The following is a 13,102-nucleotide window of genomic DNA, read 5'->3' on the forward strand; positions in this document are numbered from 1 at the left end:
CTCATCAAAGGAGAACATTCCGGAGGCCTGAGGCTGAGGGAACCTCCTGGAAAGAGAAGTCATCCAAAGTATTTCATATCCTAGACCCTTGGGTCTGCCCTGGAGAGGAAGTCTCCATCTAATCATTTTGTGACAACAGGAGAGAGTGGCTGGGAGACTTTTTAGTGTCAGGGCTTTGTGGGGATAGTGGAAAAGAGAGGACACAGAGCTTCTGGGAAATTGGAGCTGTCCCATGAAAGGTGATCCTTTCCATGAAATGTCAGAGAAGAGCAGGCACTCAGAAGTCGCCTTTCCAGCCACCACCTGTCAACCCGCAGGCTGCATGTCCTCAGTCCGTGGACACCTGCCTCTGTGGCCCCAGTGTTCACCCCCTTCCAGAGCGGTTCCCACTCCCTCACCCTGCAGCCCCTGTTCCTCCCCTGTCAGCACGGGCTGTTCACCACCACAGTCCCTGTCTCTTCGCTGTGTCCTCCTCACGAGCTTGGCCTTCATCTTATCACCCTGCTTCTGGGTTCTCGAGCTCCATAGACATGGGCTCGTATCCTGATGCCTCGCTGTGTAACCGTGGGGGAGTCACCGAACTTCCCTCTTCCCTCCTCTGTTAAGATGGTAGTAAATATTTTCGCCCGAGGAGATCCTCAGCAAACACCGATGGCTTTCCTTGATGCTCACGAGAACTTCTGTAGGCCTCTCTGAGTCATAAGAGGACACCTTTTTCATGGACCCCCGCGAGTCCATCGTGGTCAAAAGGGCATTTTTGACTTTTTGACTTTGGCTCTGGCTTTCTTTTAACTAGGTTTATTCTGCTCTGCCGGAGAAAGCTTTTCTTTTTGCTTCCATATTTGCTGCCATCCCACATTCTTCAAAGACCACGCAGGCCGTTCTCTCACTAAATAACATTCCAAGGCAGCTATTGTTTAAGCTAGGAACGAGTACCATTTGTTTGTATTTCTCTGAATGTGCCCTCTGTGTTGTCTTTAACTTGACTTTAAATAAAACATAGTATGTATTGGGTGCCTTCCATGTGTCAGATGCTTTTTGCGAACTTCATCTGCCTTTAGCCTCGCCAGACCAACCCAATAAATTAGAATACATCCTTAATAATGCATGTTCCCAATTAGCATGGACTGTCGCTTTAACAAAGTACCTTTGCTGCGGAAGCAGAAGGAGACTGGGTTCTTTTCAAAATTCCTACTTCGCTTGGTTTTCCACACCTGGGCTGGAGCTTTTCCTTGGGCTGCTCCTGCCCCAGGCTTTCCTGTCCACCTGGAATCAGGGACTCAAATACAGGCATATTGCCTGGGAGGAAATAACCAGCTTGTTTAAGTGACAGCTGACATCAGGAAGCCTTCTGAGTCAGAAGGATGACATGATGACAGCAGCATCTTGGGAAGATAAATTTCACAGCCACATGCAGGAAAAATTACCTGAAATCACAGCATTCACCTTTCGTACGCTGACGCATCTGGGGGCATGATTTAAAAGCCCATCAATAGGATCTGTTCAAAGAAGGGACTGGTGAAAATTGAGAATTTCAAGGCTTCCCCAAAGAAGGTAAAGGAGCGGTATCTATCCAACTGGGTTGCATGTCCTAAATATTTGTGTACACAAGTGCATACTGTTAATGTGATCACTTGGAAGCTGTGTGTCATACCTGCCACGGCCCTACCTTTTGCTTTCAAGTTGCAAGAGTCGGAAAGTTCTATGTAAGCATGAGAATTATTCATCTGGCTGCCACCTGAATTATTGTTATGGAACACATTGAGTTTGACAGATAACCCTGTTCTTAGCCATCCTTCAAAAGAAGCGTGAAGGAGCCTTCATGTTTAAATATGTCAGCCCAGTTTCTTCCTTCTGAGCATGCGTGGAACACACAGTGCCTTCATTTTTTAATGAAATGAATATTATTTTTGGGTGTTGGATGCATCGCTGGTCAAAAGAGAGAATCAGAAGAATTTATCGTGATTTGATTTCTTGGTCATTCTAGCACCGAAGAGCAAGATATTGGATGGGGTCATCCTATCTCCCATTGAACAGGGTGCTTTTTCTTAGGTCATAAATATTTCCCAGTTTGATAAACCAGCAGTTTCCATGCCTAGGAAGACAAATGAGAAAGACAGTTACTATTTTGGTGAATAATTTTGAACCTAGGAATTTGCTATGAAAGAAAGGGTAGTGTTATAGATGTTACCTCCCTTGGGTGAATGTGCACTGAATGAACAGAAGGAGACAACACGGGAGAGCAGGAGAAGGAAGAGAAGCTCTAGGAGATTAGGAGATTGCCAGATCAATCAAATCAATTGTTAGTCCTCATGAGAGAAGAGGCAATAGACTACAGCTAGAGTCCATGAGTAAGGGTCTTGGGGGAAGCCTAGAGATATGAGCAATAAGGAGGAATTATCCCTATGTAGTTCTTGGTCATTCTAGCCCTTGGTATATGTGGCCCTTGGTCACAGGCTTTGTTCTTACAAGAAGGCTTTCTGCTAGACTTCGAGATTATGCGACCAGCAGAGGACAGAGAACCTGAGCTTTAAAGCCAGGAAGCCTTTCGTTTGAACCCTCTGTCAGACCTCTGTGTGACCTTACCTTCTCTGAGTTTTGATAAAATAGCAAGAGTCGAGATCATTAAACAGGCTAACATACTAGATACTAACATACTAACATACTAGAAGATGCCTAGTATTGGGTGAGTGCTCTCTCTGTGATAGCTGTCACTTATAGACTCGGTACTTCCTACCTCCTGGATCCCTGCAGACTGCCTGCATCCCTGCTTGCCTCTGGTTTTCACCCCAAATCCTCTAAGACTGTGCTCCGCTATGCCCAAGCTGTAAGCTCTGTCCATAGCCTCCCTTGCTCTGTTTTTAAAATGAACATAACCTCTTGACAATTTTTGAGGTTTTTTCATACTGGTCTCCAACACAAGCCAGGAAAGACTCATAAAAGAAACACATCTTAAAAAGAGAGAGAGGGAGAGAGAGATAATAAATTTATAAGAAAATCTCTGAAAATCTTGGTCACCATTGTTCCAGAACATGGTGGAAATGTGAATGATTACCATGGTTTGCCTGTTAATGTGGCTTCAAACACCAGAGGAAACAGGCCAGGCTCCTCTGCGAGTAGAGAAATGTGTGTGCCTTATGTGAGAAAAAGGGCACTGTGCATCCCAGAGACAGGTCCCTTGAAGTGGGACAGACACACCCTCCAGGAGGAAAGCATACCATCATTCTCCCAGCCCCTATTCTATGCCAGTTCTGAACTAGGTGTCTCCATCTGCATATTCTCATTCAGTCCTCACAGAGGATTTGAGAATTGTGCCTACTGGCTTTGTGTAAGACTCAGGAAAATGATGACAGCTGCAGGTGTTGAGGACATCTTGAATGCTCTTAGGCATGTATGTGGCTAGAAGGAAAGTCTTTTGGAGAGAGGGGAACATAGAAGAGAAATTTCAGAGGATGGAAATGGAAAGAAGGGGGCCTTCAAGAAGTCTAAGCCAGAAATCCTAAAGGCGGGAGAATAGGCCTGATGCCAGTGTAGAACTTCCAGGAAGACCTGGGAGGGCCAGGAACGGAGGAGGTTTAAACGTCAGCAAGCGAGATTCAGGTGACTGAATCACGGGCAGTTAACTGCGGTCCTCCCACCCACTTCTAGTTGGCCCTTCACCACTCTTAGCTTCTCCCCTGCTTTGTCCCTTTCTTCTCTCTCCAGCCCTGGAAGCCAAACCAGACTCCTCCCATTTAACCATATCTCAGGTTGACCTTTATCTCTTGTTGCCTTGGTTTCTGCTGACCCCAAGCAGTTTATCTAAGTATTTTCACAAAGACCATTTGTTAAAAGGACTTGCTCTTCTAGTTGGTAGACAGAAGCATTCTCACATGGTTAGGGGGACATAGTAAGCACAAAGGAAAGAAGAGGGACCATTTGAGGGGAGGAGAGAAGAAAACCCTGCATCAGAAGGAGCTGGAGGCCATCGCAGTCCCATCACAGGGACTCCTCTGAGGAGTCCCTAGCATGAAGTCCTCTCTCTGCAGCCCAGGAGACATCACTTCCCCTCCCAGGACTTGGTTCTTCATCTATGAGGCAAGAAGCAGGAGGCCCAGAGCCTCTCCTGCTGTGCAGCCCTGGAATTTTCCAGAGACTGTGTGTGAATGTGTGTCTTACCTACATCCCGACCCCCCCCCCCTTAAAAATCTCACAGGGAAAAGCTCCCCAAAGGCATTTTTTTCAGTTTGTAAGCAAAAGGGTAGTAATGTCACGCTGTCTTTGTTTTGCCTGCATGGGAGAGTTGGCTGTCACTTAGGGGTTGGTGTGCAACCTGAGAAGAGTAAATAGAACATGAAGTAAACAAGAGTGACCCCCCAAAAGCCAAAGAATCCCAGATTGCCCAGGAATCACCTAAGGGTGCTGCTCTAACACAAATTTCAATTTCAGGAAGCCTGGGATGGTGGCCAGGATTTCTAACAAGCTCTTACATGATGCCTGTGCTTGCTGGTCCATGGACTATACCTTGAGTAACAAGGGTCTAGAAAAGAGCAAATAATGTTTATTATTCTTGATTTAAAAAAAAAGAGAGAGAGAGAGAGAGAGGAGAAAAAAGTATATATACTTTGGAAGGATTTCCACCCAAAAAGTTAAAACGAAAATGTTTAGGGTGTTAGAGGAAAGTTCTACCCTAAAAGAGAGAATTAATATGACCAAATCCAGTGAACGAAGTAATGACCAAGATCCTGGCTCTGAGATGACTCCATCACGGGTCTGCACACCTCCCACCCCGCCCCCCACGGCATCTGTAAGGCTTCTGGTTGAAATAGGCAACATTTCTAGTCTTCCAGGTTCCCACACCATGGACCTAGAAGACTTCCTTCTTCACCTTCAGCAGAGCATCCTTCAATAGAATAGTCCATTGGCTGTGCCCTCAGCATAACATCGGCAGTGTGCCTTTGCCCTGCATTCTAATCCCTCTCTCCATCCAGGTCTCCTTCCCCCTGTGCCCATCCAAATGTAATTGTCTTTGTGCTTCTCAACCTCCAGTCTCTCCATCTCCAATTCCACGCCTGTGTCTGCTAAGCATCTGAAAAGAGCATTTCGGTATGCTGTTTCTGACTTCACAGCCTTGGGACTCAAGCCCCCAGAACTTTTCTTTCTTCATCTCCCCAGCCAGCCAGTCGTCTCAGCCATCCTTGGAGATCATCCAGTGGCATCCAAAAGCCCATTAACTCCCAATGTTTAAAGCATTCATGCAGATTTCTAAGCATTGTCATGAACAATCAGATAATAAAAGGTCTGAATAGTTCACTCACATTGTTTTTTTAAAGATTTTATTTATTTGACAGACAGAGATCACAAGTAGGCAGAGAGGCAGACAGAGAGAGAGGAGGAAGCAGGCTCTCCACAGAGCAGAGATCCCGATGCGGGGCTCGATCCCAGGACCCTGGGATCATGACCTGAGCGGAAGGTGAGCCACCCAGGCGTCCCCACTCACATTTTTAAATGCTCCACGAAAACGTTTTGAGAAGGGAAAGTCCTATGGTAACAAGCATCAATATGCAATCAGCCTGAATTGCTGAGCCGGCCCTTCTGGTGTTTCTCAACAACCATCCTTTAAATGTTCAACCACTGTCTCCTATTCCTAAAATATTAGTTGCTTAGGTGAGTACCCTTTTACCAAGGCTTCTAGGTGCCATCTTGTGGAGAGAGAGGCAAACAGGCACATTTGGAGAGACACTCTGTGTCAAGGAAATGACAAGTATGCAAACAAGAGTCTCCCTCATTGCCTTCTGGTAGGTGCTGGATTCACCCACAGTCCTCAGAGAGCCTTCTGGTTGGACCCACACCTGTAGACTTCAGGCTGCCTGAGCCCAGAAGGCCATAGAAATGAGACCAGGGTGCAAACAGCCTCCATCCTAGGACACAGTCATCAACCCAATTCACCATTGCCTTTTTGCCAATACTTGCTTCCAGAACTTCATCTTACAGAATGCAGACAGTGTCTCTTTGCTCCTTTCTCCAGGAAACTTCCTAGTCCTGACCCCTTGGCCACCCCAAGCCACAGTATCTGACAGACCTACCCCACATGGTATGGGCCCCTCCTGAGGCCCTATAGAGTTTCCATACAATCTGACCAAGTATTTCCCTTTTTCTCTAAATATATATACAGTTTATTTTTTAAGTTTTATTCTTTTGAATCACTTTTCTTTTTTTTCCATTTTTTAAAATTTAAATTCAACTAATTAACATATAATGTATTATTGGTTTCAGAGGTAGAGTTCAGTGAGTCATCATCGGTCCATGTAACACCCACTGCTCATTACATCCTGTGCCCTCGTTAATGCCCGTCACCCAGTTACCCCATCCCCTCCCCTTCAGCAACCCTCAGTTTGTTTGCTATGATTAAGAGTCTCTTGTGGTTTGTCTCCCTCTCTGGTTTTGTCTTGTTTTTTTTCTCCTCTCTTCCCCTATGATCCTCTGTTTTGTTTCTTAAATTCCACGTATCAGTGAGATCATATGGTAATTGTATTTCTCTGATTGACTTATTTCGCTTAGCATAATACCCTCTAGTTCCATCCACATCATTGCAGATGGCAAGATTTCATTTTTCTGTTGGCCGAGTAACATTCTGTTGTATATATGAACCACATCTTTTTTATCCATTTATCTGTCGGTGGACATCTGGGTTCTTTCCATAGTTTGGCTGTTGTGGAAACTGCTGCTATAAACATCAGGGTGCATGTACCCCTTCGGATCATTACATTTGTATCTTTAGGGTAAATAGCAATTGCTGGGCTGTAGGGCAGCTCTACTTTTAACTTTTTGAGGAACCTTCATGCTGTTTTCCAGACTGGCTGCACCAGCTTGCATTCCCACCAACAGTGTAGGAGGGTTCCCCTTTCTCCTCATCCTCGCCAGCATCTGTCATTTCCTCACTTGTTAATTTTAGCCATTCTGACTAGTGTGAGGTGGTATCTCACTGTGGTTTTGATTTGTATTTCTCTGATGCCAAGTGATGTTGAACATTTTTTAATGTGTTTGTTCTGACCAAGTATTTTATTTTATTTATTTATTTTTTTAAGATTTTATTCATTCATTTGACAGAGAGAGAGAGAGAGAGAGAGATCACAAGTAGGCAGAGAGAGGGGGAAGCAGGCTCACTGCTGAGCAGAGAGCCCGATGCGGGACTCGATCCCAGGACCCTGAGATCATGACCTGAGCCGAAAGCGGAGGTTTAACCCACTGAGCCACCCAGGCGCCCTGACCAAGTATTTTAAACAGAGTTCTTTTAAAACAGAGAATTCACCATACAGCCGTACATTTTAAAGAGTAAGGTGGAGGGGCACCTGGGTGGCTCAATTGGTTAAGTGTCTGCCTTCGGCTCAGGTCATGATCCCAGGATGCGTCATGATCCCAGGGTCCTGGGATCGAGGCTCACGTTGGGCTCCTTGCTCAGCAGGGAGCCTACTTGTCCCTCTGCCTGCCACTCCCTCTGCTTGTGCTCTTGTGCTCTCTCTTTCTCACTCTCTCTGACAAAGTAAATAAAATCATTAAAAAAAAGTAAAGGGAAGTCTAGAGGTTTCTACTATTCAATGCAAAAAAATATATACCTCATTTTTATAATAAAAGCAGTTGTCATTGTCATTATTCATACATCCCCCCCCGCCGCCCCCATTTTAAGCCACCTGGAGGAAGACCATGAAAGTGAAGCATTGGCACTTTCTAGTTTGGAACACCCCTACTCTCCACAGAAAGACGACCCTCATGGCAACGAGGGTGGTAACTCTCTTACAGTATGTGAAGTGTTTCCCTCTCGGGGCTTCTTTCATCAAATTAGTAAACATCACTGCAGCTGATTCTCACCCAACTTTATCCGGCGAGAGCGCCAACATTTTCTTCCACTGAAGTCACTGGGTAAAGGTGCTATTCTCTAATGAAACAGGATAAGGTACTGAAAAGCAACAAGCATAAGCCTGATTAAAACCAGATCACTAGTTCCACAATGGCCTTCATTAGGGAAGCCAAAATACCTTTCATCCCGTGGACCGTTTCTTCTCTTCAAATGAATGACAGTGTCAGTTTGTTTCCCATGGGTTCCTGTTTCTAATTTAATTTTGTCGACATACGGCAAATTCCTCTGAATTTAGACATGGCAGGATTCCTCACATTGGGGCTGTACCTCTCTTTTTCAGAAACAGCTCAGCACCAGAAGACACCTTAGAGATGAGCAGTTGAGGGAGAAAATTTGTCCTGTAACTTTGATCTCTTGATGCCTCAACCAGCTACTCTTTCATTCAACACTTATTTAGAACCTACCGCATACTAGGCACTGTGCTCTTTCCAGTATGTAATCCTGCTCACACTAAAATTAAGTCAGATGGCAAGCTTGAAGGGCCCTAGGATACTGGTTAGTTTGATCGCAGTGTGGAAATAGTTTTTTAAAAAACTGGATAATAAATATTCTTTGCTCATTAGATTCTGACATGGACAGAGTGCTGCTTGGTGCTTCTTTGGAACTTCCATTGTTCTGATGCTTTCTGGGGGATCTATCATGCTCTTCTCCGGTGTCCCATGAGCTATGGATTATGCTAGAGTGTTGATTCTTAATCAGTTGAAGGTGACTCTTACTACAGGGACATGTGGCAATGTCTAGATACATTTTCATTTGTCCCACTGAGGGGAGAAATGCCACTGGCATCCAGAAGCCAGGGGTGTCATCAACCATCCTACAATGCAGAAGACAGGCCTCCACACCTGGGAACTCTCTGGCCCAAAATGTCCCTAGAGCGATGATTGAGAAACCGTGGTCATGAGGGAGAAGGTAGGAAGGTGAGATGCTGAACTTCCAAATCCTATCTCATTTTGTATGTTGGAATCCTGCATTTCTGCATGAGGTTTTGTTTGAGAAGTATGTTTCTTCTGCTTAAAACAACCACAACAACAACAACACTTGAAGACTAGTGAGGTAGAAGATGGCAGCTCTTTGCCTTCTGTTTTAGGGTCGAGACAGATTGGGAGAAGTCGAGTGGGTGGCATATAAGAAATAGGTGAGGGCAAGCAGAGGTAAATCTGGAAGCTTTAGCCCAATCCTCAGTCTTGGCCACACAGGGCTCTGCACATCTCCCTCCTGCCTCGATATACTGCACTGAATCATGGGATCATGTCCACCTTCCAATTTAGTCCAGAGGTTGGCAACTTTTCTATAAAGCACCAGATCATAAATATCTTGGGTGCTGGGGGCCATGCTATCTCTGTTGCAACCATACAACCCTTCTGTAACAGCACAAAAGCAGCCCTAGACAATAAGTAAACAAATGGGCAGGTTTGTGTTCTAATAAAACTTTATTTACAAAAACGGGTTGTGGGCCAGATTTGGCCCATGGTCTGTCATTTGCCAACCACTGATTTCGACCATAAGTAGGAATCATGTTTGTTTTACCCTCATGTCTCCTTGTCTACAACTTATTGGCACATAGTAGGGGTTGCCTCAGGAAATATTTCCTGAATGATACTGAAGGTCAAACAGGCAGGCATAAGTGCTGGCAGATTTTAATGAGAATGACAATGGGAGAAAGACCCATCCAGCATTTTCCAGAGAATTTCTATATATTGTTTAACTGTTTTTCTATGTTGGACACTTAAAATGTTTCTGATTTTTTTAATTGATAATAACAACTGTGATGAGCTGCTTCCTACAGAAATCATTGGCTTGCTTTCTTATCACTTCCTTAGCATAAATTCGTAGAAGAATTGGGATCAAACAGTATATATTACCAAATGGCTTTCCAGGAAGATTGTATTGATGTACATTCCTAATAGTAATAAGAGAGAGATATTTATCCTTATGCAAAGGACTTCTTTCAACGGAATGTCATGAATAAAAGTTCTGGCATCTGTATGTATTCTCACAAATTAGCTTACTACAAATAAAAGTAAATTGGTGTTAGCTACTTATCATTTTAATAATAACATTCCCCCACCCTGTTGTGACGGCACAATTATTAAGACACATCTTGTTACCTGTCTGTGTCATCTAGCCAACCAGTTGGGGTTTCCATATCTGGTGTGTTTACTGAGCACACACAGAAACATCTGCTTCCCATCAGGGAATCAGAAGCCATACTATCTGCAGGCCTGGCACCGGCCTACCCTGCCAGGATATACGGAGGCCTCCTCCCAGTGAAATCCACCACCAGACACGTTATGCAGATGGCTCATCTCCCTCAGGAAATTTTATTTAGGTTAGTTTGGCACACAATTGGGGGTAATTCTTGAGCAATTTCTCTTGTGATGGCTTGCAACGTGTAAAATTCTCCTACAACATGTTGTAGAAATCGCTAGAAGAATACTAAGGATGTCTGATAGTTGTCCATTTGCCTTTGTAACAGATGGAAATATCTCTTTGGAACCGCAGTACATGGTTAAAAAAAAAAAGAATGAAATAAAAGTAGATCGAGGAGCAGATGTTCATCCTGTCCCTTTTCACTTGGCGCTGTTGGAGCAGTGAGGGTGAAGGGGCCATGCAACGTCCCTTACCTTTATGGGGAAAGGTGACTTTTCTTCTTAGCTCTTTGGATTTTTCTGACTTTCTCCAAATGAGGAAGAGAATGTCTGCAACTGGAAAGTACTAGGGAGTGTTCTAGAAATAGGAGCGGGTCTGTGGTTATGTGATGATAGAATTTACTTGAAAATGGATAGGTTACTGACGAAATCCAGTATAGGAAGACAATGAATAACAAAACCCCATGTTTTCTGAGAAATCCCCCTATTCTGGCATTTTGCTAGGTGCCTTCTATGTTTACCTCATTAGATCCCCCAGCATTGCTGTGAGACAGACACATACCATCCCCAGCAACAAAACACCAAAGGCTTAGGATGGCTAATTAACACATCCAAAGATTAGCACTGCCAAGTGGCCGAGCCAGCACAAAACCTGGATCCAGCAGACTCGAGTGCCCACTTGAAGCCCCTACAGACCTCTGAGTTTGGAGACACAGACCAGCATTTTTAAGTCATCCCCATAGAGACCAACTGACCAGCTTCCTAAGGTGCAAGCCAGAATTCCGGCCCAATTCATTTCTGGGCGTTGTCCCCAAACGTATGGATGGTGGTGGAGATGTCTTCCGCAATGACCCCAGAAGGAAGCCACCATCCAACCTTGAGGAAACAGGATGTCACCTTTAGTTCTTGGTCGCACTTGTGAGGCTGCAGGCTTCACGGAAGCCAACCTCCAGGCCATCTAGACGTCAGTCAGGAAAAACTGCTACAATCTTCTCTTCCTATGTCTCGAGTCCTCCAGAGAGGCCGTGCTACGCAGGAAACCGGCGTGTGGGGTAGCATTGATGGAACTGTGCAGAGCATTTTAATATAATATCTGTTTCACAAGATTAAATGACATTTAGCCGAGCTGTGGTTGTCTGAAACCAACCTTATGATCATCCCATTCTAATTGGGCTGGGGGCTGAGGATTCGTGGGATGTCCGTCCTCGTCTTCGAGGGCTCTCATTTATCCTTGAAATATCCCTGACACTCTATTTAGATGAGAGAGACTCACTAGCTTATCTGTTCCTCCCACTCTGGGACCCTCTCCACAACAGTCAAAGCTATCACCCAGAAAACAAATCCGAGCACGGCCCTTGCTTTTTTGAGACATCCAGTGGTTATTGCTGATGCCGTCAGATAAAATTCTCATTCCTCATCGTGGAAACCAAGATTCTTAAACGCTTCAGCTGAATTCTCCAGCCTGATTTCATCCCTCCCAGCAACCCTACACTGGAGCCAAGTCATTCCGCGAACATGCTTTCCTACTTCCTGTGTGTTCATTCCTACCTCACGCCTTGTACTCAGCGTTCCCTATACTGGCGTGCCCCGTGAGGATGAGCTCGGTCTGGGACAAACGGAGTCCATGGGTAGCAGGAATGCAAAGGAAGGAGGGTGAGGCTTTGCTAGACAGGAAACGGACTGTGTGCCGACCCACTTTTCTCTCCATCTGCCCCATCAGGGACAATCAGAGGCATGTCCTTAATTTGGTGAGACCTGTGGTATTTTGTTTATTTCTTGCTTTCTTTCAAAGCCAAGGAGAACCCAAGGGGTCAGGGATGGAAATCATGCATGGAAAACATTTTCCTTATTTTTCTACTAAAAAGTGCATGGAGCAGGGGCAAGAAATAGTTGAGGGAGGGGAAATACATAGCAAACATGGCATTTTGAAAGGTTAATTGGATGTGGGTGAACATGCTGAGATGATGTTCTGTTACTGTCAGAAATAATGTTTTACAGAGAAGCTATTTGTGAGGAGACCAGTTATTATTGAGGAACTAAAGTGCCCTCAGGAATATGGAAATAATAATGTACAGGTATAGTGCCTACAGAAAGATGTCAGTCAAGTGTGAGTTTGGAGGGGAAGGCCTGAACCTCCTCTGATTTGACTCTGCATATAGGATTTGACCTGTAAGGCCCACAAAAACAGACCCAAGGATATTTCACAAAACCAAAAGTGGATTTTGAACGGTTTGTTGACCACTTTTCCCCCTGAGATGTGGTCTGATGATTACTCTTAGAATTCGAGAACCAACACAAGCCTGTGATTCAGCAAACGTGCGTCTCAAGTTTTAGAATCCCATTCTGACTTCAAGTGTCATTCCCGATCCCCAGAACCCAGTGAACTGATCCTGTCATCTCAGTACTGCATTGTCCAAGCTGTTGTCTGCTCCCTTCCATTTACCCGTAGAAACGTGACGGAATTCTTTGCTCAGACCACACGTCCAAATTTTAGGTTCAGAAAGCATGATCGTGAGCCCTATGGAATCAGCTCCAGAAGTGGGAAAGGATGGCATAAAGATAATGATCTTGCCCTTTGTTCCAAGGTTTAATTTTTTTTCATGCAAAAAAAATTGTCCCAACAGAAAACATGAGCAGGGAGGGGAATGATAAAGCTAAAAGGTCTTATAATGAGTAATGGGAAGAATCTTTTTTGGAGGAAGTTCAGGAAGGTCAGTGGAGTTCCTTTCAATGCTGATAGGCCTGTCTGAACAAGGATCACCCCTTCATTTATTTTTATGTGGATCATCTGGCCATTGCCTCCCTTCCCCCTTTACCCCTGGGAAAAATGCGTTGG

The 13,102-nt window shown here is 44.7% G+C and overlaps 1 protein-coding gene across 3 annotated transcripts in view; it reads left to right on the top strand.

The window, feature by feature from the left end:
• Positions 1-13,102, top strand: part of THSD4 (thrombospondin type 1 domain containing 4) — a 571,839-nt gene that overhangs the window by 436,561 nt on the left and 122,176 nt on the right. The window lies entirely within an intron of this gene.

The sequence above is a fragment of the Mustela erminea genome, chromosome 5 (genome assembly GCF_009829155.1).
Source record: "Mustela erminea isolate mMusErm1 chromosome 5, mMusErm1.Pri, whole genome shotgun sequence".
Taxonomy (NCBI): Eukaryota; Metazoa; Chordata; class Mammalia; order Carnivora; family Mustelidae; genus Mustela; species Mustela erminea.